This window comes from Bos indicus x Bos taurus, unplaced genomic scaffold (genome assembly GCF_003369695.1).
Source record: "Bos indicus x Bos taurus breed Angus x Brahman F1 hybrid unplaced genomic scaffold, Bos_hybrid_MaternalHap_v2.0 tig00011838_arrow_arrow_1_69999, whole genome shotgun sequence".
Lineage (NCBI taxonomy): Eukaryota > Metazoa > Chordata > Mammalia > Artiodactyla > Bovidae > Bos > Bos indicus x Bos taurus.
In genome coordinates this window covers 20,288-44,732 of record NW_020867960.1, presented here as the reverse complement: position 1 = coordinate 44,732, position 24,445 = coordinate 20,288, and the positions used below count along the sequence as shown (strand labels likewise).

Below are 24,445 nucleotides of genomic sequence, written 5' to 3'. Positions count from 1 at the left end.
AGCGACCCCATGGACTGCAGCCCACCAGGCTCCTCCGTCCATGGGATTTTCCAGGCAAGAGTACTGGAGTGGGGTGCCATTGCCTTCTCTGAGCCTTCTGCCTAGGGACACTAAAAAGATTTGAAATGCTGGTTGTTATTATTTTTAGGCATGGCTATTCAGTGATTCTATTATTAAAAGAAAATTAATTTTCTTCTCGTGCAAAAATGAAGTAACTAGCCCATTCTTAGAATGCATTTTGAATTTCCTAGAAGAAAATGCACTTTGAAATGCTCGTTTCTTCTTTCTACAGTTATTTGAAATATGGCAGAGAGGGTTTCTCTTTCAGAGAAGCCTCTTAACCATTCTACTCCAATAATTCTAGTAACCCAGGTCTCTAAAAGAATCTTCTCTGAGAGGCTCATTCCGTGCCACTAACCTGTGAACATCTGCTTTCCAGCAAATATCTGTGTTTTAGAGAACAGTGGAGCTTATCACTGTGATTTGTTTTCCTCCTTATGAAACTGATCAAAAGCATTTTTCATTCAAAATGTTATAAATAATCTTGTCCACCAGGGCTTCCCCTGGTGGTTCAGACAGTAAAGAATCCGCCCGCATTGCAGGAGACCTGGGTTCCATCCCTGGGTTGGGAAGATCCGCTGGAGAAGGGAAAGGCTCCATTGCTCTGACCTGGAGAATTCCATCAACTGTATAGTCCATGGGGTAGCAAAGAGTCGGACACGAGTGCGCGACTTTCACTTTTATATTGTTTTAACACTTTCATGCAAAATTATATCTGAGAGCATTTAACAGTTCTTGAAGACGAGCTCTGTCGCCCTGGCGGGCCGCCCTCCTGTCCCACGCGGCGGGGCAGCGCCGGCCTCAACCCAGGAGAGCGTTCGGGGAGCGCGCGGGCGGCTGGCCCCTGCCGCGCGGGCTGGCGGGCGGCGGCGACGGGCGGCTCCGCGGTGTGGGGACCACACACCGCCCGCCCGCGCCCGGCCCCTTGTCCTCGCTCGGCGAAGGTCCCGCGCGGCGGCGCTGGCGGCGGGACACGGTGGGCCCTGCGCGAATTATAGGCGTTCCTTCTGAGGCTCCATGTTAAGCCTCTCCCGGACGCGCCCTCCCGGCTCCCCGTCCCCGAAAGCCGCACCCCGGGGCCCCAAGGAGCCGCGCTACCGGCCCGCACCCCGCGCTCCCGGCCCCGGGCCTCAGGCTGCGGCATCGCCAGCCCCCAGCCGCCGCCGGGACCGCGCGCCCGCGCCGAGGTCTGGTTCCGGAGCGGGGGCAGCCTCGGAAGGGTGAGGAAAGGGGTGCCGGCGGCGTCCGGGGGCTGCGGTGTCCGTGCCAGGCTCCGGCCGCGGCTGAGTTTGGGAGAGAGCGAGCCTGCGCCCCGGGGGGCGGCGCGGTGGGGACCGGTGCATTTTGGTTACTAATTTTCTCTCAGGTTGAGGAGTCAAGACCTGAAAATTAGATGGTTTTTTGGATTTGAGGATGTGGAAGATCCTATGATTCCTCATGTGAGTTAACTATTTGGACCTTAATGTCCGACGACGAGTCTCTCAGCGTTTAACTTTGTTAATTATGGCTTTCTCTTTATAAATTTAGATTTTTTTTCTCTCTGTAGGCAGATCTGTCAATGTTATTTTTAAAGTTCCTGGCCGGGATGTCATTCTGAGAAAACGCCTGTTCACCCCAGCTGAACATAGATAGTTTCCCATCCTTTCCTCTGGTCTGAGTTTTGATTTGCTTCGCTGCTGGTTCTGACCTTTTGTCCCGCCTGTGAGAGCAGGGCTCCCAGCTCTTCGCGATTTCCATCTCCGGCTCTCTATTGAGATCCCTGCTCTGTTCCTGCTAGGTGGAGGTAGTGTCTGGGCTCTCCAAGCAGTCTCTGTTGACAGACCATGGTGGGAGGGACCCCTCCTTACCGTGGTGGGAGTGGGAGTTCCAGCTCCCCATTTTCTTATTAATAAGGTTTGAGAAATGTTCATTCATCCATAATATCTTTGGCCACCCACCAGGGGATACACCTTCAGTTGGCAAATTTAAAAAAGACATACTCTTTGCTCTCAAGCAGTTAAAAGGGTGTAACATCAGAAGTGGAAATGTGCATTTTTATAAACATTTATAAATGGTTGAAATGTGTACTAAAATTGTATGCATGATTATACTGCAAAACTACAATATGTTCCTTAATGTTTAGTTAAAAATCAGCTGGGGAGCTTATATCACAAAAGAATAAAGGTAAATAAATCTGATAGGGTATAATTTAAAATTATATAATGCAGTGTTGATTTTAGCGTTATTCATTATAGTCTATTCATATTAAAAATTTTCATAAAGTATATATAAGTTTAACACATACTGAAAACCTATAATGATATTAAAAATTCGATTCATTAGTCTATTCATATTAAAAATTTTCATAAAGTATATATAAGTTTAACACATACTGAAAACCTATAATGATATTAAAAATTCGATTCATTATTCAACATTTTATTTTTGGAACACATTAATATAAAATTTGATGATTTAAGAAAATATAATCTTGATAAGGATTATAAAGAACAATTTACTAATAAAATGAAAATAAACATAACAATCAAGGGTCAGAATTAGAAATGATTTTACTGAAGTACAGATATGTTTGTTGAAAAAACATCTTTCCCATTTCTTAGTTTAAACTTGTAAGAAGTAGACACTGTCACTAAAATCCATTAAAATAGTTTAGCTCCTTAGCCAGGATCTGTATTTCACTATATATTAGTTGCTGCTGCTGCTACTGCTGCTAAGTAGCTTCTGTCGCGTCCAACTCTGTGTGACCCCACAGACGGTAGCCCACCAGGCTCCCCCTTCCCTGGGATTCTCCAGGCAAGAACACTGGAGTGGGTTGCCATTTCCTCCTCCAATGCATGAAAGTGAAAAGTGAAAGTGAAGTTGCTCAGTCATGTCTGACTCTTAGCGACCCCATGGACTGCAGCCCACCAGGCTCCCCCATCCATGGGATTTAACAGGCAAGAGTACTGGAGTGGGGTGCCACTGCCTTCTCTGGTTATGATCATGAAAAACACATTTTCTAATTCAATAATTTTAAAGCTATTTGTCTCTTTACCACAAATGTGATGGCTAGTGGAAATTTTGGCTGAAAGTACCAATATGTTGCTCTTAAGTCTGCACTTAAACAAGAGCTGGAAACAGTTCAACCTCGCTTCAATTTATGCCATCTCCCTTCCTTCCCATTCCTATCACAAAGCAGTTTCACAGTCTAAGGGAGGATTAATATTGGTGTAAGTAGATAAATAGTTTGGATATAAGAAATCATGAACTGATGTGGTCCACTTATATATTTCCCCACCTCAAATTATGTTTCATTCAACCCCTGGCTTCAAATACACTGGTTGTTCATGGCCAAGGATTTTGAAGAAACAAAATGTGATGGCTTTAAAGGACTAAGCTTGCAAAGTACAAATAGTAATTTTTCCTCTATAAAAATCTTCAGTTAATTAAGGCCTAGATAAGAGATTGGAGTGAAAAAAAAAAAAAACTCATCATAAGGGAAATTATGTCACATTGTAACCCAAAGAAGATGGAAAACAGGATTAAAAAGTATAGCCATTCAACTTCTTAATCTTAGATTGGGCTTCCCTAGTGGCTCAGACTGTAAAGAATCTGCCTGCAATGTGGGAGACCCATGTTCCATCCCTGGGTTGGATCCCCTGGAAAAAGGAATGGTTACCCACTCCAGTATTCTTCCCTGGAGAAGTCCATGGATGGAGGAGCCTGATGGGCTAAAGTCCATGGGGTTGCAAAGAGTTGGACACCATGGAGTGATTATGAATAAATGTAAAAAGTCTAAGCTGTATTGGACAAGACTAGAGTTCAGTTGCTCAACGGTGTCCAACTCTTTGAGACCCCATGGACTGCAGTGCACAAGGCTTTCCTATCCATCACCAACTCTCAGAGATTGCTCAAACCCATGTCCATCGCCTTGGTGATGCCATCCAACCACCTCATCCTCTGTCCACCCTTTCTGTCTTCAATCTGTCACAGCATCAGGGTATTGTTCAGTGAGTCAGTTCTTCACATGGGGTGGCCAAAGTATTGGAGCTGAAGCTTCAGCATCAGTCCTTCCAATAAATATGCAAGATTCATTTGCTTTAGCATTGACTGGTCTCATCTCCTTGCAGTCCAAGGGACTCTCAAGAGTTTTCTCAAACACCACAGTTCAAAAGCATCAATTCTTTGGCACTCAGCTATCTTTATGGTCCCAATTCTCACATCCATGCATGCCTACTAGAAAAACAATAGCATTGACTAGACTGACGTTTGTCGGCAAACTAATGTCTCTGCCTTTGAATATGCTGTCTAGGTTGAATCATAGCTTTTCTTCCAAGGAACAAGCTTCTTTTAATTTCATGGCTGCAATTACCATCTGCAGTGATTTTGGAGCCCAAGAAAATAGTTTGTCACTGTTTTCATTCCTTCCCCAACTATTTGCCATGAAGTGATGGGACCAGATATGATGATCTTCGTTTTTTGAATGTTACACTTTAAGCCAGCTTTTTTACTCTCTTCTTTCACTTTCATCAAGAGGCTGTTTAGTTCCTTTTCACTTTCTGCCATAAGGGTGATGTCATCTGCATATCTGAGCTTATTGATATCTCTCCTGGCAATCTTGATTCCAGCTTTTGCTTCAGCAAGCTTGGCATTTTGCATGATGTACTCTGCATCAGTTCAGTTCAGTTCACTCGCTCAGTCATATCAGACTCTTTGGGACCCCATGGACTGCAGCATGCCAGGCCTCCCTGTCCATCACCAACTCCTACAGTTTACTCAAACTCAGGTCCATTGAGTCGGTGATGCCATCCAGCCGTCTCATCCTCTGTCGTCCCCTTCTCCTGGCTTCAGTCTTTCCAAGCATCAGGGTCTTTTCAAATGAGTCAGTTCTTTGCATCAGGTGGCCAAAGTTTTGGAGTTTTAGCTTCAGCATCAGTCCTTGCAATTAATATTCAGGACTGATTTCCTTTAGTTATATAAGCAGAGGGACAATAGGCAGCCTTGATGTACTCCTTTCCCAGTATCGAACCAGCCTGTTGTTCAATGTCTGGTTCTAAATGTTGTTTTTCTTGCATACAAATTTCTCTGGAGGCAGGTAAGGTGGTCTGGTCATCCCATGTCTTTTAAGAATTTTCCACAGTTTTTTGTGATCCACAGAGTCAAAGGGTTTGGTGTAGTCAATAAAGCAGAAGTAAATGTTTTTCTGGAACTCTCTTGCTTTTTCTATGATCCAGCAGATGTTGGCAATTTGCTTTCTAGTTCCTCTGCCTTTTCTAAATCCAGCTTGAACATCTGGAAGTTCACAGTTCACGTTCTGTTGAAGCCTTCTTGGAGAATTTTGAGTATTACTTTGCTAGCATGTGAAATGAGTGCAATTGTGTGGTAGTATGAACATTTTTGGCATTGCCTTTCTTTGGGAATTGGAAGGAAAACTGACATTTCCCAGTCCTTTGGCCACTGCTGAGTTTCCAATTTTGCTTACGTATTGAGTGCAGCACTTTCACAGCATCATCTTTTAGCATTTGGAATAGCTCAGCTGGAATCCCATTATCTCCACTAGCTTTGTTCCTAGTGATGCTTCCTAAGGCCCACTTGACTTCACACTCCAAGATGTCTGGCTCTAGGTGAGTGCTCACACCATTGTAGTTATCTGGGTCATGAAGATCTTTTTGTGTAGTTCTTTTGTGTATTCTTGCCACCTCTTCTTAATATCTTCTGCTTCTGTTAGGTCCATACCATTTCTGTCCTTTATTTTGCCCATCTTTGCCTGAAATGATCCCTTGGTATCTCTAATGTTGTTGAAGAGTTCTCTAGTTCTTTCCCATTCTATTATCTCCTCTATTTCTTTGCATTGCTCACTGAGGAATGCTTTCTTATCTCTCCTTTCTATTCCTTGGAACTCTGCATTCAAATGGGCATTGCTTTCCTTTTCTCCTTTGCCTTTTGTTTCTCTTCTTTTCTCAGCTATTTCTAAGGCCTCCTCAGAGGCATTTCTGCATTTTTAAAAATGCCTTTTTTTTTTTTTTGCCTTTTTGCAACCATTTTTCCTTTTGCATTTCTTTTTCACAGGGATGGTCTTGATCACCGCCTCCTGTACAATGTCCCAAACCTCTATCCATATTTCTTCAGTCACTCTCAGATCTGGTCTCTTGAATCTATTTGTCACTTCCACTGTATACTTGTGAGGGATTTGATTTAGGTCATAACTGAATGGCCTAGTGGTTTTCCCTCCCTTCAATTTATGTCTGCATTTTGTGAAAAAAGAGTTCATGAGCTGATCCACATTTAGCTCCTTTTCCTGTTTTTGCTAACAGTATAGAGCTTCTCCATCTTTGGCTGCAAAGACTAAAATCAGTCTGCTTTTGGTATTGACGTTCTGGTGATGTCCATATGTAGAGTCATCTCTTGTGTTGTTAGAAGAGGGTGTTTGCTATGACCAGTGCATTCTTTTTGCAAAACTCTGTTACCTTTGCCCTGCTTCATTTTGTACTCCAAGGCTATAATTGCCTGTTACTCTAGGTATCTCTTGACTTCCTACTTTTGCATTCCAGTCTCCAATGATGAAAAGGACCACTTTTTTGGGTGTTAGTTCTAGAAGGTCTTGTAGATCTTCATAGAACTGTTCAATTTCAGCTTTCTCAGCATTACTGATTGGGGCATAGATTTGGATAACTGTGATATTGAGTGGCTTGCCTTGGAAAGGAACAGAGATCATTCTGTCATTTTTGAGATTGCACCTCAGTACTGCATTTTGGACTCTTGTTGACTATGAAGGCTACTCCATTTCTTCTGAGGGATTCTTGCCCACAGTAGTAGATATAATGGTCATCTGAATTAAATTCGCCCATTCCAGTCCATTTTAGTTCACTGATTCCTAAAATGTCGATGTTCACTCTTTCCATTTCCTGTTTGACCACTTCCAATTTACCTTGATTCATGGGACAAATATTCCAGGTTCCTTTGCAATGTTGTTCTTTGCAGTATCTGACTTTACTTCCATCATCAGTCACCTCCACAGCTGGGCTTTTTTTTTTTTTTCTCTTTGACTGTTTCTCTTCATTCTTTCTGGAGTTATTGCTCCACTCATCTCCAGTAGCATATTGTGTACCTACTGTCCTTGGAAGTTCATCTTTCAATGCCATGTCTTTTTGCCTTTCCATATTGTTCATGGGGTTCTCAAGGCAAGAATACTGGTTTGCCATTCCTTTCTCCAGCGAACCACATTTTGTTGAACTCTCCACTATGACCCGTCCATCTTGGGTGGCTCTACATGGCTCATAGTTTCATTGAGTTAGACAAGGCTGTGGTCCATGTGATCAGTTTGGTTAGTTTTCTGTGACTGTGGTTTTCATTCTGTCTGCCCTCTGAGGGATAAGGATAAGAGGCTTGTGGAAGCTTCCCGATGGGAGAGACTGATTTTGGGGGAAACTGGGTCTTGTTCTTACGGGCGGGATCATGTTTAATCAGTCTTTAATCAAATTTTCTCTTGATTTGGGCTTCTTTGTTCTTTCCACGTTGCTTGGCCTGAGGCCAAACTATAGTAAGAGTAATGAAGATAATGGTGATTTCTTTCAAAAGGAGTTGTGCATGCACTGTTGTATTCAGTGCCCCTGACGCTGCAGCAGGCCACTGTCGACCCATGCCTCCACCAGAGATTTTTGGTTACTCACAGGCAAGTCTGGCACAATCTCTTGTGGGGACGCTGTTCTTTTCTTCTGGCTTCTGGTGTGCACAAGATTTCCTTTGTGCTCTGCAAGAGTCTGTTTCCCCAGTCCAGTGGAAGTTCTGGAATCAAATCCCACTGGCCTCCAAAGTCAAATTCTCTGGGGTTCTCAGTACCTTTCCCAGACCCCAGGTTGGAAAATCTGATGTGGGTCCTAGAACTTTCTTAACAGTTCTAGAAGACTTAGAGTGTTAATGTATTTGTTAAAATATAAGATTAACCCATATAAAATTTAAATATAATAAAACACATAGCATGTGTCTCTGGGAAGGAAGATGGTAATATTTATGTGTATATAATACTGTGTTCCAGCTTGTAACTCAGCCCACCCAGCATTTCTGTGATGTCTTCAGCATGTAGGTTGAACAGACAGGGTGACCGCAGACAGCCGTGTGGTACTCCTTTCTCAGTCTTGAACCAGTCAGTTTCCCACACAGGGTTCTCACTGCTGTTTCTTGAACCACATTCAGGTTTCTCATGAGACAGGTAAGATGGTCTGATATTCCCATCTCTCTAAGCACTTTACACAGTTTGTAATGATCCACACAGTCAAAGGCTTTAGTATAGTTGATGAAAAAGAGATTGATGTTTTTCTGACATCTGATTATAGAGAAAGATGTTTTACTTTCTCTATAATCCAGTGAATGCTGGCAGTTTGATCTCTAGTTCCTCTTCCTTTTCTAAACCCAGCTTGGACATCTGGAAGTTCTTGGTTCACATAATGCTGAAGCCTTGCATGCAGGATTTTAAGCATGACCTTACTAGCATGGGAGATGAGAGCAACTGTCTGATGGCTAGCACATTCTTTGGTACTATCCTCTTGGCAATTGTGATGAAGATTGACCTTTTCCAGTCCTGTGGCCACTGCTGGGTCTTCCAGAGCTGCTGACATAAGGAATGTAAAACCTTGTTGGCATCATCCTTTAGGGGTTTGAATTGTTCTTCTGGAAGTTCATTACATCTACTAGCTTTGTTAACAGCAGTGCTTCTGAAGGCCCACTTGAACTCCAGAATGTCTGGCTCTAGGTCACTAACCACACCATCATAGTAATCTGGTTCATTAAGATCTTTTTAATACAGTTTTTCCATGTAATTTTTCCATCTTTATCTCTTCAGTGTCTACTAGGTTTTTATCCTTCATTGTGCCCATCTTTGGATATAATGGTCCCTTGATGTTTCCAATTTTCCTGAAGAGATCTCTAGTCTTTCCCCTTTTGTTGTTTCTTTTATTATTAAAACCTGTTCATTGAAGAAGGCCTTCTTGTCTCTGCTAGCTATTCTTTGAAACTCTGCATTTAATTGGATTTACCTTTCCCTCTTTCACTTGCTTTTCACTTCTCCATTCTTCTGATGTTTGTAAAGCCTCCTCAGATCACCACTTTGCCTTCTTGCTTTTCTTTTTCCTTGGGATAGTTTTGTTTTCTGCCTCCTGTACAGTATTACAAACCTCTGTCCATAGTTCTTCAGGCACACAGTTAAGTAGATCTAATCCCTTGAATCTATTTATTACCTCTGTTGCGAATTCATACAGGATTTGATTTAAGTCATGCCTGACTGACCTAGTATTTTCCCCAGTTTTCTTTAGTTTAAGCCTGAATTTTTCTATGAACAGCTGATCTTCTGAGCCACAGTCAGCTCCGGCCCTTGTTTGTGCTCACTGTACAGTTTCTCCATCTTCAGCTACAAAGAATGTATCAGTTTGATTTTGGTATTGATCATTTGGTGATATCAATGTGTAAAGTCATCTCTTGTGTTGTTCAAAAAGGGTATTTGCTATGTCTAGTGCATTCTCTTGACAGAATTCAAGAGCCTCTTGATGAGCGTGACAGAGAGGAGTAGACGAGCCAGCTTAAGACTAAGTATTTAAGAAACTAAGATCATCGCATCTGGGCCCATTACTGCACAGCAAATAGAAGGGGAAAAGGTGGAAGTAGTGATAGATTTCCTCTTCCTGTGCTCTAAAATCACTGCAGATTGTGACTGCAGCCATGACATCATAAGATGATTGCTTCTTGGCAGGAAAGCAATGACAAACCTAGATTCTGTGTTGAATAGCAGACATTACTCTGCTGACAAAGTCTGTATAGTCCAGGCTATGGTCTTCCCAGTGGTCACGTACAGTTGTGAGAGCTGGACCTTACGGAAGCCAGAACATCAACAAATTGATGCCTTTGAATTGTCGTGCTGGAAGACACCGGAAAGTCCCTTGAACAGCAAGATCAAACCAATCAATCTTATGGGAGATCAACCCTGAGTATTCACTCGAAGAACTGATGCTGAAGCTGAAGCTCCGGTGATTTGGTCATCTAATGCAAACATGACTTGTTGTAAAAGTCCTGGATGCTGCGGAAGATTGTGGGTAGAAGGAGAATAGGGCATCAAAGGATGAGATGCCTGGACAGCATCACGGATGCAATGAACATGAACTTGGGCAAACTCTGGGAGATGGTGAGGGACAGGGAGGCCTGTTGTGTTGCAGCCCATGGGGTTGCAAAGAGTTGGACACAGGTGGAAACAAATTCTATGCTAGTATATATATGTTTGTTTAAACATACATACATTTTCAGACATATTTAGATATATCTATTTACATATATGGAGAAGGCAATGGCACCCCACTCCAGTACTCTTGCCTGGAAAATCCCATGGACGGAGGAGCCTGGTAGGCTGCAGTCCATGGGATCGCTAAGATTCAGACACGACTGAGCGACTTCAATTTCTCTTTTCACTTTCATGCATTGGAGAAGGAAATGGCAACCCACTCCGGTGTTCTTGCCTGGAGAATCTCAGGGACGGAGGAGCCTGGTGGGCTGCCGTCTATGGGGTCACACAGAGTCGGACACGACCGAAGTGACTTAGCATAGCATAGCATTTACATATATATGCTACAGGTCATTCAAATATTGAAGTATTTGAATCTGCCAATCAGAATATTTGTGATTTTAGAATTGTCATTGGGTATTTTATTCTTTTTTTTTAATTTATTTTTATTTTATTTTTAAACTTTACAATATTGTATTAGTTTTGCCAAATATCGAAATGGATTCGCCACAGGTATACATGTGTTCCCCATCCTGAACCCTCCTCCCTCCTCCCTCCCCATACCATTCCTCTGGGTCGTCCCAGTGCACCAGCCCCAAGCATCCAGTATCGTGCATTGAACCTGGACTGGCAACTCGTTTCATACATGATATTATACGTGTTTCAATGCCATTCTCCCAAATCTTCCCACCCTCTCCCTCTCCAACAGAGTCCATAAGACTGTTCTATACTTCAGTGTCTCTTTTGCTGTCTTGTACACAGGGTTATTGTTACCATCTTTCTAAATTCCATATATATTTTATTCTAAATATAAAGAACAAGCTCTTTTTTCCTATATTTAAGCCCTAAGAGACTATTTGAAAAATAGCTCAAGCTAATTAGTGATGACCCAAAAGTAGAGGAAAAAATAACTCTTGGACTATGTTGGTTACTGCAGCACCTCTGAAGGGCCCAGAGGCATTCATACAAAATATTTAGGACTGGAATTGTTTTGTTTTTGTTAGATTGTTTTAATGTGCCAGATCCCTTTAACACTTAGTACCTTACACAAATTGCAGTCACTTTTTGAAAGTGAAAAATAATGTTTTATTCTCAAATAACTTCACATCTTTTACTTGGTCTACTGACCATACCAGATAATGGGGGTGGAGGGTTCAATTCATTACTCTTAAGATTCAGAAAGCACTATGCTCAGGCACAATAAATAAGACCTATGACAAAGATGATGTATATTGCTTTACACTGTTCTTTAATAAAATATACTTTTATTATTGAAAATAGTATACATTACTAAAATATATTTTATCATTTAAAAAGTCTCTAATTATATATAAAAATGAGTATTTTGTTAGCCATAAAACAAATGACATAATGCTATTTGCAGCAACATGGACCTAGAGATTATTATATTAAGTCAGACATATGATGTCATATTAAGTCAAATGTTTGATGTCACTTGTATGCAAAATCTAAAATAATGGTACAAATGAACTTACTTACAGAACAAAAATAGGCTCAGATACTGAAAACAGGCTGATGGTTACCAAAGGGGTTAGCAGGGGCAGGGGGATAAATTAGGAGTTCAGGATTGACAGATACACACTACTCTAAATAAAATAGATAATCACGGACTTCCTGATGGTCCAGTGGTTAAGAATCTGTGCTTCCAATGCAGAGGACATGGTTCAATCTCTGGTCCAGAGAACTAAGATCCCACAGTGCTATGAGGTATAGCCAGAGCAACAATAATGAAAGGCAAGCTCCAGAATGGTGTATGTAGAATTGAAAGGTTGTTGTTGAATCACGCGAAGACACCGGGATTCTTGGCCCCTGGAGGAGAAGAATTCAATCCAGGGCCAGAGACGAGGCTTGATTGCTCAGAGCTTTTGTGTAATAAAGTTTTATTAAAGTATAAAGGAGATAGAGAAAGCTTCTGGCATAGGCATCAGAAGGGGGCAGAAAGAGTACCCGCTTGCTAGTGTTAACAATGAGGTTATATAATCCAAAGAATGTCTGGAGGGTGTAAAGACCTCATCAGACCTACTCCCATAATTTACATTTTAAGATAACACTGTCCTCAGGCAAGATACATCCTTGTAAAGACCAGGTCTACTCCCATAATTTTAAGATAACAGAAGGTTGAATCCAAAGACTGTCCTTAGGCAGGATACATTATTGTTATATAATCCTAAGGAATGTGGAGAAAGAAAAAAAGTGTGTCCTTTATTCCTCCTTGAGAATTCCAGACCCCTCTCTCCTTGGGGACCCCTAGACTCCCTATCAACCTGCCTAGGAAATGACTCTCTCAGAATGATATCATTTATTACAAAGGACCTACTGTGTAACATATAATGGAAAAGAATCTGAAAAGGAATATATATATTCAGATATATATATATATACGTCTGAATCACCTTATTGTATACCTGAAACTAACACAATATTGTAAATTATATGTCACTTAAATTTTTTTTCAAAGAGAAGAAACATGTGTAGTTTGTCAGCTAAAGCATTCACTTGGAAAATAGAAGTAAAACTGCTAATTTGTTACTAATTCATTTTTGTGCTTTAAGTTACTGTTCTCCTTTTCTCCTCTTTCCTCTTTTTCTTTTCACAGAAAGCAGTACTCACAATAAATCTTACCCAGACTTACAATTAAATAAAAGTATCAGAACATCTGGGTTTGTAATGTTCAAGCCAGGAGGTTAGCAAATTATTACATTCTGGCTTCTCTTTCTTCTTTACTACTGTTTTGAAGGTCAGGATATTACCGGGGGTGAGGGTTGAGAGGCTGAATTTATGATATAGATAAAACTGTTATCTGTTTGCATAGGAAAACTGAGGCAAAGAATGACTAAAACTCCCTCAGCCATAGATATTAGACTTTAAAAGAACTGCACTTAGGTTATTAAAAGATTGATTGCAATCATTTTCTTAAAACTTTGTGCATGCAAGTCTGAAGAGAAAATGGTGTAGTAGTAATGATAACAGTGTGTTGAACAATAGTGTAGATTTGTGCTTTTTAACACATTGCATATGTTTTAGCCCTCACCCTGAAGTCAAATCAATTTGAGTTTTGTAATGGGTGGAGTACAGTTATTAAAAATTTCCTTCTTATCCCCTGCCTTTTAGTATGAATACAAATAGTGGTTTAAAATGACATTCTTATCATCTATATTCTTGTGATCTGTAGAATTTTATTGGAAACAAGGGAGCAATACAACAACTGATTTGAATAACCAACCTGCTTCAGTGTGAAAAAAATTAATGTGAAGTACTGGAGAAGTGGTGTTGAATATATGCTCCGTCTTTTGTAAGTTAACTAATTACACTGTTCAAAACTGTTTACAAACAGTTCAGTTGAGGTCAGTTCAATCGCTCAGTCATGTCTGACTCTGCGACCCCATGAATTGCAGCACGCCAGGCCTCCCTGTCCATCAACTGCCAGAGTTCACCCAAACTCCTGTCCATCGACTCGGTGATGCCATCTAGCGATCTCATCCTCTATCATCCCCTTCTCCTCCTGCCCCCAATCCCTCCCAGCATCAGAATCTTTTCCAATAAGTCAACTCTTTGCATGAGGTGGCCAAAGTATTGGAGTTTCAGCTTTAGCATCAGTCCTTCCAAAGAACACCAAGGACGGATCTCCTTTAGAATGGATTGGTTGGATCTCCTTGCAGTCCAAGGGACTCTCAAGAGTCTTCTCCAATACCACAGTTCAAAAGCCTCAGTTCTTCGGTGCTCAGCATTCTTCACAGTCCAACTTTCACATCCATACATGACCACTGGAAAAACCATAACCTTGACTAGATGGACCTTTGTTGGCAAAGTAACGTCTCTGGTTTTTAATATGCTATCTAGGTTGGTCATAACTTTCCTTCCAAGGAGTAAGCATCTTTTAATTTCATGGCTGCAATCAGCATCTATAGTAATTTTCCAGCCCCCAAAAATAAAGTCTGACACTGTTTCCCCATCTATTTCCCATGAAGGGATGGGACCAGATGCCATGATCTTCGTTTTCTGAATGTTGAGCTTTAAGCCAACTTTTTCACTCTCCACATTCATGTTCATCAAGAGGCTTTTTAGTTCCTCTTCACTTTCTGCCATAAGGGTGGTGTCATCTGCATATCTGAGGTTATTGATATTTCTCCCGTCAATCTTGATTCCAGCTTGTGCTTCTTCCAGCCCAGGGTTTCTCATGATGTACTCTGCATAGAAGTTAAATAAGCAGGGTGACAATATACAGCCTTGACATACTCGGTTTCCTATTTGGAACCAGTCTGTTGTTCCATGTCCAGTTCTAACGGTTGCTTCCTGACCTGCATATAGGTTTCTCAAGAGGCAGGTCAGGTGGTCTGGTATTCCCATCTCTTTCAGAATTTTCCACAGTGTATTGTGATCCACACAGTCAAAGCCTTTGGCATAGTCAGTACAGCAGAAATAGATGTTTTTCTGGAACTCTCTTTCTTTTTCCATGATCCAGCGGATGTTGGCAATTTGATCTGTGCTCCCTCTGCCTTTTCTAACACCAGCTAAAACCTGAGGAAGTTCACACTTCCTGTATTGCTGAGGCCTGGCTTGGAGAATTTTGAGCATTACTTTACTAGTGTGTGAGATGAGTACAATTGTACGGTAGTTTGAGCATTCTTTGGCATTGCTTTTCTTTGAGATTGGAATGAAAACTGAATTTTTCTAGTCCCATGGCCACTGCTGAGTTTTCCAAATTTGCTGGCATATTGAGTGCAGCGCTTTCACAGCATCATCCTCCAGGATTTGAAAGAGCTCAACTGGAATTCCATCATCTCCACTAGCTTTGTTCGTAGTGATGCTTTCTAAGGCCCACTTGACTTCACATTCCAGGATGTCTGGCTCTAGGTAAGTGATTACACCATCGTGATTATCTGGGTCGTGAAGCTCTTTTTTGCACAGTTCTTCTGTTTATTCTTGCCACCTCTTCTTAATATCTTCTGCTTCTGTTAGGTCCATACCATTTCTGTCCTTTATTGTGCCCATCTTTGCATGAAATATTCCTTTGGTATCTCTGATTTGCTTGAAGCAATCTCTAGTCTTTCCCATTCTGTTGCTTTCCTCTATTTCTTTGCATTGATCACTGAGGAAGCCTTTCTTATCTCTTCTTGCTATTCTTTGGAACTCTGCATTAAGAAGAGGTGGCAAGAATACCAGAAGAACTGTACAAAAAAGATCTTCATGACCAAGATAATTATGATGGTGTGATTACTCACCTAGAGTCAGACATCCTGGAATGTGAAGTAAAGTGGGCTTTAGAAAGCATCACTACAAACAAAGCTAGTGGAGGTGATGGAATTCCAGTTGAGCTCTTTCAAATTTTGAAAGATGATGCTGTAAAAGTGCTGCACTCAATATGCCAGCAAATTTGGAAAACTCAGCAGTGGCCACAGCACTGGAAAAGGTCAGTTTTCATTCCAATCTCAAAAAAAGGCAATGCCAAAGAATGCTCAAACTACTGCACAATTGTACTCATCTCACACACTAGTAAAGTAATGCTCAAAATTCTCCAAGCCAGGCTTCAGCAATACATGAACCGTGAACTTCCTGATGTTCAAGCTGGTTTTAGAAAAGGCAGAGGAACCACAGACCAAATTGCCAACATCTGCTGGATCATGGAAAAAGAAAGAGAGTTCCAGAAAAACATCTATTTCTGCTGTACTGACTATGCCAAAGGCTTTGACTGTGTGGATCACAATACACTGTGGAAAATTCTGAAAGAGATGGGAATACCAGACCACCTGACCTGCCTCTTGAGAAACCTATATGCAGGTCAGGAAGCAACCGTTAGAACTGGACATGGAACAACAGACTGGTTCCAAATAGGAAACCGAGTATGTCAAGGCTGTATATTGTCACCCTACTTAATTAACTTATATGCAGAGTACAGCATGAGAAATGCAGGGCTGGAAGAAGTACAAGCTGGAATCAAGATTGCTGGGAGAATTATCAATAACTTCAAATATGCAGATGACACCACCCTTATGGCAGAAAGTGAAGAGGAACTAAAAAGCCTCTTGATGAACATGAATGTGGAGAGTGAAAAAGTTGGCTTAAAGCGCCACATTCAGAAAACGAAGATCATGACATCCGGTCCCATTCCTTCATGGGAGATTGATGGGGAAACAGTGTTAGACTTTATTTGGGCTCCAAAATACCTGCAGATGGTGATTGTAGCCATGAAAGTAAAAGACACTTCTTGGAAGGAAAGTTACAACCAACCTAGATAGCATATTCAAAAGCAGAGACATTACTTTGCCAACAATCCATCTAGTCGAGGCTATGGTTTTTCCAGAGGTCATCTATGGATGCGAGATTTGGACGGTGAAGAAAGCTGAGCTCTGAAGAATTGATGCCTTTGAACTGTGATGTTATAGAAGACTCTTGAGAGTCCCTTGGACTGCAAGGAGATCTAACCAGTCCATTTCGAAGGAGATCAGTCCTGGGTGTTCTTTGGAAGGACTGATGCTAAAGCTGAAACTCCAATACTTTGGCCACCTAATGGGAAGAGTTGACTCATTGGAAAAAGCCTGATGCTGGGAGAGATTGGGGGCATGAAGAGAAGAGGACAACAGAGGATGAGATGGCATCATCCCTCTCGATGGACATGAGTTTGAGTGATCTCTGGTAGTTGGTGATGGACAGGGAGGGCTGGCATGCTGCATTCATAGGGTCACAAAGAGTTGGACATGACTGAGTGACTGAACTGAGTGAACTAATATTCCTTAGGTTTCAAAGGGCAGATCCAAACAGTTGCTGATAAGAGAAGGGAGGGGATATAAAAACAGAGGAGAAACAATCAAAGGGTGGTACAGCCTTAGGGCAAGATCTGGTTCTTACTCAAGGAAGACACATAACAATATCTTTGAGTTCTTCTGTGGAACCGGGAACCCCACCCAGGTGGAAGATGTTAACTTTAGGATGAGCACAAGATTCCTGGAACACCACCCTGTTGCCTTACCCCAAATTTTGCCTTCCTTTGCTGGGGACCAGTGATAACCATCTTGTAAGGTGTACTGTTTGGCCCCTGTTTCTTCTCTGACAGGGTCCGAGAGTTTTAGACTAAATTGCTGTTACTACAAGGATGGAATCCAGTTTCAGATACAGAATACCTCAACCTAGATCAGGTAGAGAGAGACTTTTACTCTGCTAGGCAGAACTACATGCATGAACATCAGGAAGAAGTTACAGAAGACAGATACCTCTGTCCCAGTTCCCAAGAAGTCTCTCAGGGACAGTTGTTTGGGGAAGCTCACTGACTGAAATGACCTACCCTTCCCAGATACCAGAGTAACCATTTGCATGAATTGTTTTATGACAGGAGGTCCTGGTAAGGAACATGGAACTAATAAATGACCACCAACTGGAAGAGTTTGGGGAAGGTCAAAAGGAGACACCACATGTCTGACCACCTCCCTGAATCATTCTCACTGGCAGCCATCTTGGCTGAGCAATGCATGCACAACAAGGAAGGACTCTGAGTCAGAATGATTGGTCAGTGACAACCCGGAAATTAATCCCATCACTGTAAATCTCAAGACTGGGAGCCACGTGGCAGAGCAGTTCTCCTGGGTTCCCTTACCCTACTGCTCTCCACCTGGGCACCCCTTCCCAATAAAATCTCTTGCTTTGTCAACACATGTATCTCCTCAGCCAGTTCATTTCTGAGTGTTAGCCAAGAGCCCCATTTGGGCCCTGGAAACAGAAGTCCTTCCTGCAACAGAAGGACTGATGCTGAAGCTGAAGCTCAATACTTTGGCCACCTGATGGAAAGAGCTGACTCATTAAAAATGACCCTTATGATGGGAAAGATTGAAGGCAGGAGAAGAGTACGACAAAGGACAAGATGGTTGGATGGAATCACTAACTCAATGGACATGAGCTTGAGCAAGCTCCAGGAGATGGTGAAGGACAGGAAAGACTGGCGTGCTGCAGTCTGCAGTCCATAGGGTTACACAGAGTTGGACACGGCTGAGTGACTGAACAAAAACAACAAAACACACATAAGCAGAAACACACACACACACCTCTCATAAATATTACCAAATTTATTAGTTTCATTCTAATAATATTAGATATATTTTTACTGCAAAATGTATCCAAATGGTTTGTGTTTGATGTCATTGAATACGGTGTAGTGGTAGTTTCAAGAGGTTGTCCTTATACAAATGCAGTAAAAGTGAATGAAAGTGTCAAATTTAGTGTGTGTGTGTTTAACTCTTAATTTAAAAAAAAAAAAAAGGTCAAATGCTTAGTTTTGATGTTTAGTCACTAAGTCGTGTCTGACCCTTTTGCAGCCTCATGGACCATAGCCCACCAGGCTTCTCTGTCCATGGGATTTCCTGGGCAAGAATATGAAGTGGGTTGTCATTTCCTTCACCAGGGGATCTTCCCAACCCAGGGGGTCAAACCTGCCTCTCCTGTAATTGTAGGCAAATTCATTACCACTGAGCCACTAAAGGCTTATAGCAACCAAGTAAAAGCCTAATCAAGAAGGCAACTTAAAAATAGTTGAGGAGCTTTGAAGTGTTTTTACTTGCCTTTGTCCTACCTCTCTCCTGGCTCCAAAATGGTCTTGAAATGACAACCAGTATTCCAATATGTCATTCTGGTCCCTGGCTCCAGAGGAAGCAAAGTTGAACTTATTCTCAAATAGATATTTGTATTTGTTTTAGTCTAATGCCTACCTATAGGACTGACAAAAGCACTGGCCTCTGCTTCACCTGATCCAGAACTTCCTCAGGGCAGAAAAGTGGCTACACAGAGGGCATTTCTCAGAAAATGTGGAAGGCAAATGAAGAACCCACTGCTGCATAGAGCAAATGATTACAACTTGAGGAACAATAACAAACTGCTAGAAGCCTGAGAGGAAAATTTGTGAAGAAAGTGTCTTTGAAGAATTATGGCATTGAAAATCTCACATGAGTATTAGGGAATATAGAAATTTATGTGCATGCTCAGAGAAAAATTTTTGTTAAAAACAAACAAACCAAAGAACCTGAGACGACTCTAAACTGTTACCTCAGACTGATCTTTAGGCTCTGCACAAAGAGGAAGTAAAGACTGAGCAAGGTCGGTAACTGGCCAGCTAAGGATAAAGGAGTGTTGCAACAAAGAGCTGGTGTGCAAAGACTAAGAGAATTTTGGGTTCTGTTTTCATTGATAAGCATCCAAAGACATCACACAACATCACCTAACCAAAAGAAGAAAGACTGCAGACCACACATATCAATGAATACATTCTTTACAAATATAGATTACAAAACTCATTAAAAAACCAACCAAGTAAAAGCAGAGAAAGCAACAACAAAAAATTTCAAGGTGGCAGAGGAATCTAATTTCCAGAATTAACAAGTCTAAAATTTTAAATGTTCAGGTTTCAACAAAAAATAATGAAACATGTAAAAAAAAAAAAATGTATGCTCCACTCATAGGAAAATTAACCAAAATTGTCTCTGTGGAAGTATAGACATTGGACTTACTAGAAAAAGACTCTACTGTCTTATAGTCAAAGAGGTAAAGGGAACTATGGACAAAACTAAAGGACATTATGCAAATAATGCCTCAGGAATGATAGATATCAATAAAGAGAGAAACTATAAAAAAGAAACCAAACAAAAATTCTGGAGTTGAAAAGTATAAAAGGTACAAAATGATTGTATAGTTTGTCTCTCTACAAACACAGTAAAAGTAAACAAAAAAAATCTGAATTGATTTTGCTTAACTCTTGAAAAAAGTCAAAGCTTATAGCAATCAATAAATATCAAATCAAGAAGGCAAGTTAAAAATAGTTGGAGAGCTTTGAACTATTTTTTATATAAAAAAAATCACTAGAGAATTTCAACAAGAGATTTAGGGAAAGCAAAAGTGTATATATATAAGAGAGATCAATTGCAGATATCCAGTCTGAGGAGCAGAGAGAAAAACTAATGGAGACAAAAAAAAAAAAAAAAAAACAGCATAAAAGGCTTGTAAGACATCATCAAACTTACTGATAATGCAGACTAGGAGTCCCAGTGGGAGAGGAACAAGTGACACAGTATGTGATGATACAATGGCTGAAAGCTTCCTAATTTGACGGAAGATATGATTTTACACAAATAGGATATTTAATGAACTCCAAGAAGAATGAATACAACAGTATCCACATTGAGACACATTATAATCAAACTGTCAAAAGACAAAGAGAGCACCCTGAAATCAAAAGGAGAGAGGCTACTTACCACAAACAAGTGGTTGACAACATTAAGTGTCAATTTCTTAGCAAAAATGATGGAGGCCAGAAAGCTGTGGGGTGGCATTCCTAAACTGCTGTTTAATAGCAACAAAATAATCCACTGAATTCCATATCTGATTAGCAAAATTTCAAACTCAATAAGAAATTTAAGCAGTTTATAGCATATGGAACTATATTCAATATTTTCCAATAACCCACAATGAAAAATAATCTGAAAAAGAATATACATATATATAGACACATATATGTAAACACACAACTGAAGCACTTTGCTGTAAACCTGTTTCTAACACAGAACTGTAAGTCAACTAGACTTCAATTTAAAAAAAAATCAAGGTAAACAAAAGTTCAAGGAATTTGTTGTTTGTAGACCTGCCCTGCTGCTGCTGCTGCTGCTAAGTCGCTTCAGTCGTGTCTGACTCTGTGCGACCCCATGGACTGCAGCCTACCAGGCTTCTCCGTCCCTGGGATTCTCCAGGCAAGAACACTGGAGTGGGTTGCCATTTCCTTCTCCAAGACCTGCCCTAGAAGAATGCAAAAAAAGGAGTCTTCCTGATGTAAACACAAGGACACTAGACAGCAACTTGAAGCCATACATCAAAATAAAGAAGACTGGTGGAGATAACTACATAACCAAATGCAAACTCAATTATTATAATATTTCTTGTCTAAAATCTCTCTCCTTGTCCCTGTATGATTTAAAGGACCAAGGCATAACATAGATATACATTTATGTTAATGCATATATAATATATAAATATGTAATTTATGATGACAACAAAACATCAAGCCCTGTCTCCCATCATGATTGTGTTTGTATATAAGGGCTTTGAAGAAAGTAATTAAAAGTGAAATGAGGTCAAAGAGTGGGGCCCTAATCTAACAACATTGATGTCCTTGTTAGAAGCAGAATGAACACCAGGAGCACACACAGAGGAAAGGCCATGTGCCAATACAGTAAAAAGGGTCTGCAAGCCAAGGAGAGAGGTCATACCAGAAATCAACTTTGCCAGCACCTTGATCTTGGATTTCCAGCCCCCAGAATTATGAGAAAATACAGCTGTCTTGTGGCTCAGCTGGTAAAGAATCTGCCTGCAGTGCATGAGACCTGGGTTGGAACTCTGGGTTGGGAAGATCCCCTGGAGAAGGGAAAGGCTACCCACTCCAGTATTCTGGCCTGAAGAATTCCATGGACTTATGTCTATGGGGTCACAAAGAGTCAGACACGACTGAGCAAATTTTAATTTCACTTTTCACAATTCTCTTGTGTCAGTCAGTCTGTGGTATTTGTTATAGAAGCCTTAGCAGATAAGCACATGCATTCTGTCCTTAGTCCTAGTACGGGTAATATGTTCTTTTCTTTTCTTTTTTTTTTTTCATTTTTATTATTATTTTTTTTTGCTTTTTTTTAATTATTTTTTTATTTTTAAACTTTACATAATTGTATTAGTTTTGCTAAATATCAAAATGAATCCACCACAGGTATACATGTGTTCCCCATCCTGAACCCTCCTCCCTCCTCCCTCCCCATACCATCCCTCTGGGTCATCCCAGTGCACTAGCCCCAAGCATCCAGTATCGTGCATCGAACCTGGACTGGCATCTCGTTTCATACATGATATTTTACATGTTTCAATGCCATTCTCCCAAATCTTCCCACCCTCTCCCTCTCCCATAGAGTCCATAAGACTGTTCTATACATCAGTGTCTCTTTTGCTGTCTCATACACAGGGTTATTGTTACCATCTTTCTAAATTCCATATATATGCGTTAGTATACTGTATTGATGTTTTTCCTTCTGGCTTACTTCACTCTGTATAATAGGCTCCAGTTTCATCCACCTCATTAGAACTGATTCAAATGTTTTCTTTTTACTGGCTGAGTAATACTCCATTGTGTATATGTACAATAGCTTTCTTATCCATTCATCTGCTGATGGACATCTAGGTTGCTTCCATGTCCTGGCTATTATAATCTCATATATAACTTCTTTATTAATATAATTAAGAATTATTAAGAGGTTGATTGCCTTATTTAATTAAATGAAATTTTGTATAAAATCTTTTTCATGAAATTTTCAATCTGAATATACAGCTTTAACTTACTGGAATCACATACAGTATTAACATAAAATGTATTCCTTTCTAAAGAAACCATCAATGTAGATCATAATTCTCTTATGGCCACCTGAAACATGCTTACTAATATTTTGTAAGACAACATATATATTCATTCATAAATACCACTTTAGTGCTCAGTCGCTTCAGTCATGTCTGACTCTTTGCGACCCTATAGGCTGTAGCCTGCCAGGCTCTTCTGTCCATGGGATTCTCCAGGCAAGAATGCTGGAGTGGATTGCCATGCTGACTTCCAGCGGCTCTTCTGGACACAGGGATCGAACCTGTATCTCTAGCAATTATTTTGGAGTGATCCAGCTTAGAATCAAGATTGCTTAAACTTAGTGAAGACTGTATTTTTCCATGCTCAGTAGCTGCTTTATAAAATGAGAATTGTTATTTGTCATAGAAATAGGATATGCCTTATAAAATTAATTTGAACTTGACTAACTTTTAGAAGACATTATCTGTTTTTTTTTTTTAATTTTTGATTTGATGACTATTTACTCTGAATACTGGATTCATTAAGTTATTTGTGCTTCATTGGATTAATTTTATGAAATTCTGGCTCTGCTTGAGTATAATTTGTTTCAAGATTTTCAAATTCATTGAATTGCCACCACAACCTAGTCATATATACACAAACGCATGCACACACACACGCACACATACATTTTAGCTATTCCATTTTAGTTACTATTTTTTTTTTACTCTTTTCATCTTTATTTAGATTTATCAGAAACCATTTCATCTTTTTTTAAAGCCATCAGTTCCTGAACTGTTTAATACATTTTACGGATTCAATTTGCTTTGTTTTTGGTGTATTAATTTCCATCTATAAATTAACTACATTTCTTTTAATCATTAGTTAAATTTAAAAAATTATTCTGTTTAATGTTTAACAAACTTGGTCTCTTCATCTCTGAGCATAGTTTTAGGTTTCAATTTTGATTTATTATTCATTCTATATAGTATTATCTAGGTTTTTTTATTACCTCATTATTGTGGCTTATTTTTATACTTTTATTATTAAATTGTTAGATTTTTAGTTATGTGCACATGTTTGTATATTTGATATGTATTAATGTAACTGAAAAATAATATTAATTGAACAATGTATTTTATCTATCTACTCGCTCAGTCATGTCTGACTCTTTGCGACCCCATGGCCTATACCCTACCAGGTTCCTCCATCCATGGGATTCTCCAGGCAAGAATACTGGAGTGGGTTGCCATTTGCTTCTCCAGGGGATCTTCCCGACCCAGGGATCAAACCCGGATCTCCCGCACTGCAGGCAGACACTTTACCCTCTGAGCCACCAGGGAAGCCCATGTATTTTATAGGAGCATTCAGGTTTTTTCACTAACCTAAAATATAAAATTACACAAACATATTCATAGATACTGACAACACCCACACATATTTTGTCTCTAATATTATTTGCTATTTTGGTAGCTAAATATTGCAAACAGTTGCCAGGGATCCATTTCTTTTCTGGAGACCATGTTTCAAGACATCACAGTAACAGAGGCTGAAGCAGTCTTAGGGTGGTTAGGGTATCTGGTAGCTAGAATTCTCAGCTTGTAGGCATTATTTCATGAAGTTAATGTGAGTTAAAGGAAAGACTCTTTTTCTACATTATTGCTATGTCTCTTGGCACCAACTATAGGCAAAAAATGTTAGATAGAATGCCTGTATTTTCTACATCCTGGATTTCTTTAAGTACATTTACACTTTCAAAAACTTCTAGAATACAATAA

General features: G+C 40.3%; 1 long non-coding RNA gene across 1 annotated transcript; it reads left to right on the top strand.

Annotated features, from left to right (window-relative positions):
• The first annotated feature begins 1,335 nt into the window (after positions 1-1,335).
• LOC113889359 lies at positions 1,336-18,125 on the top strand. Its single transcript, XR_003510239.1, has 3 exons — positions 1,336-1,843; positions 12,921-13,616; positions 17,652-18,125. It is a non-coding gene; the product is annotated as an uncharacterized LOC113889359 (long non-coding RNA).
• Positions 18,126-24,445: the final 6,320 nt, after the last annotated feature.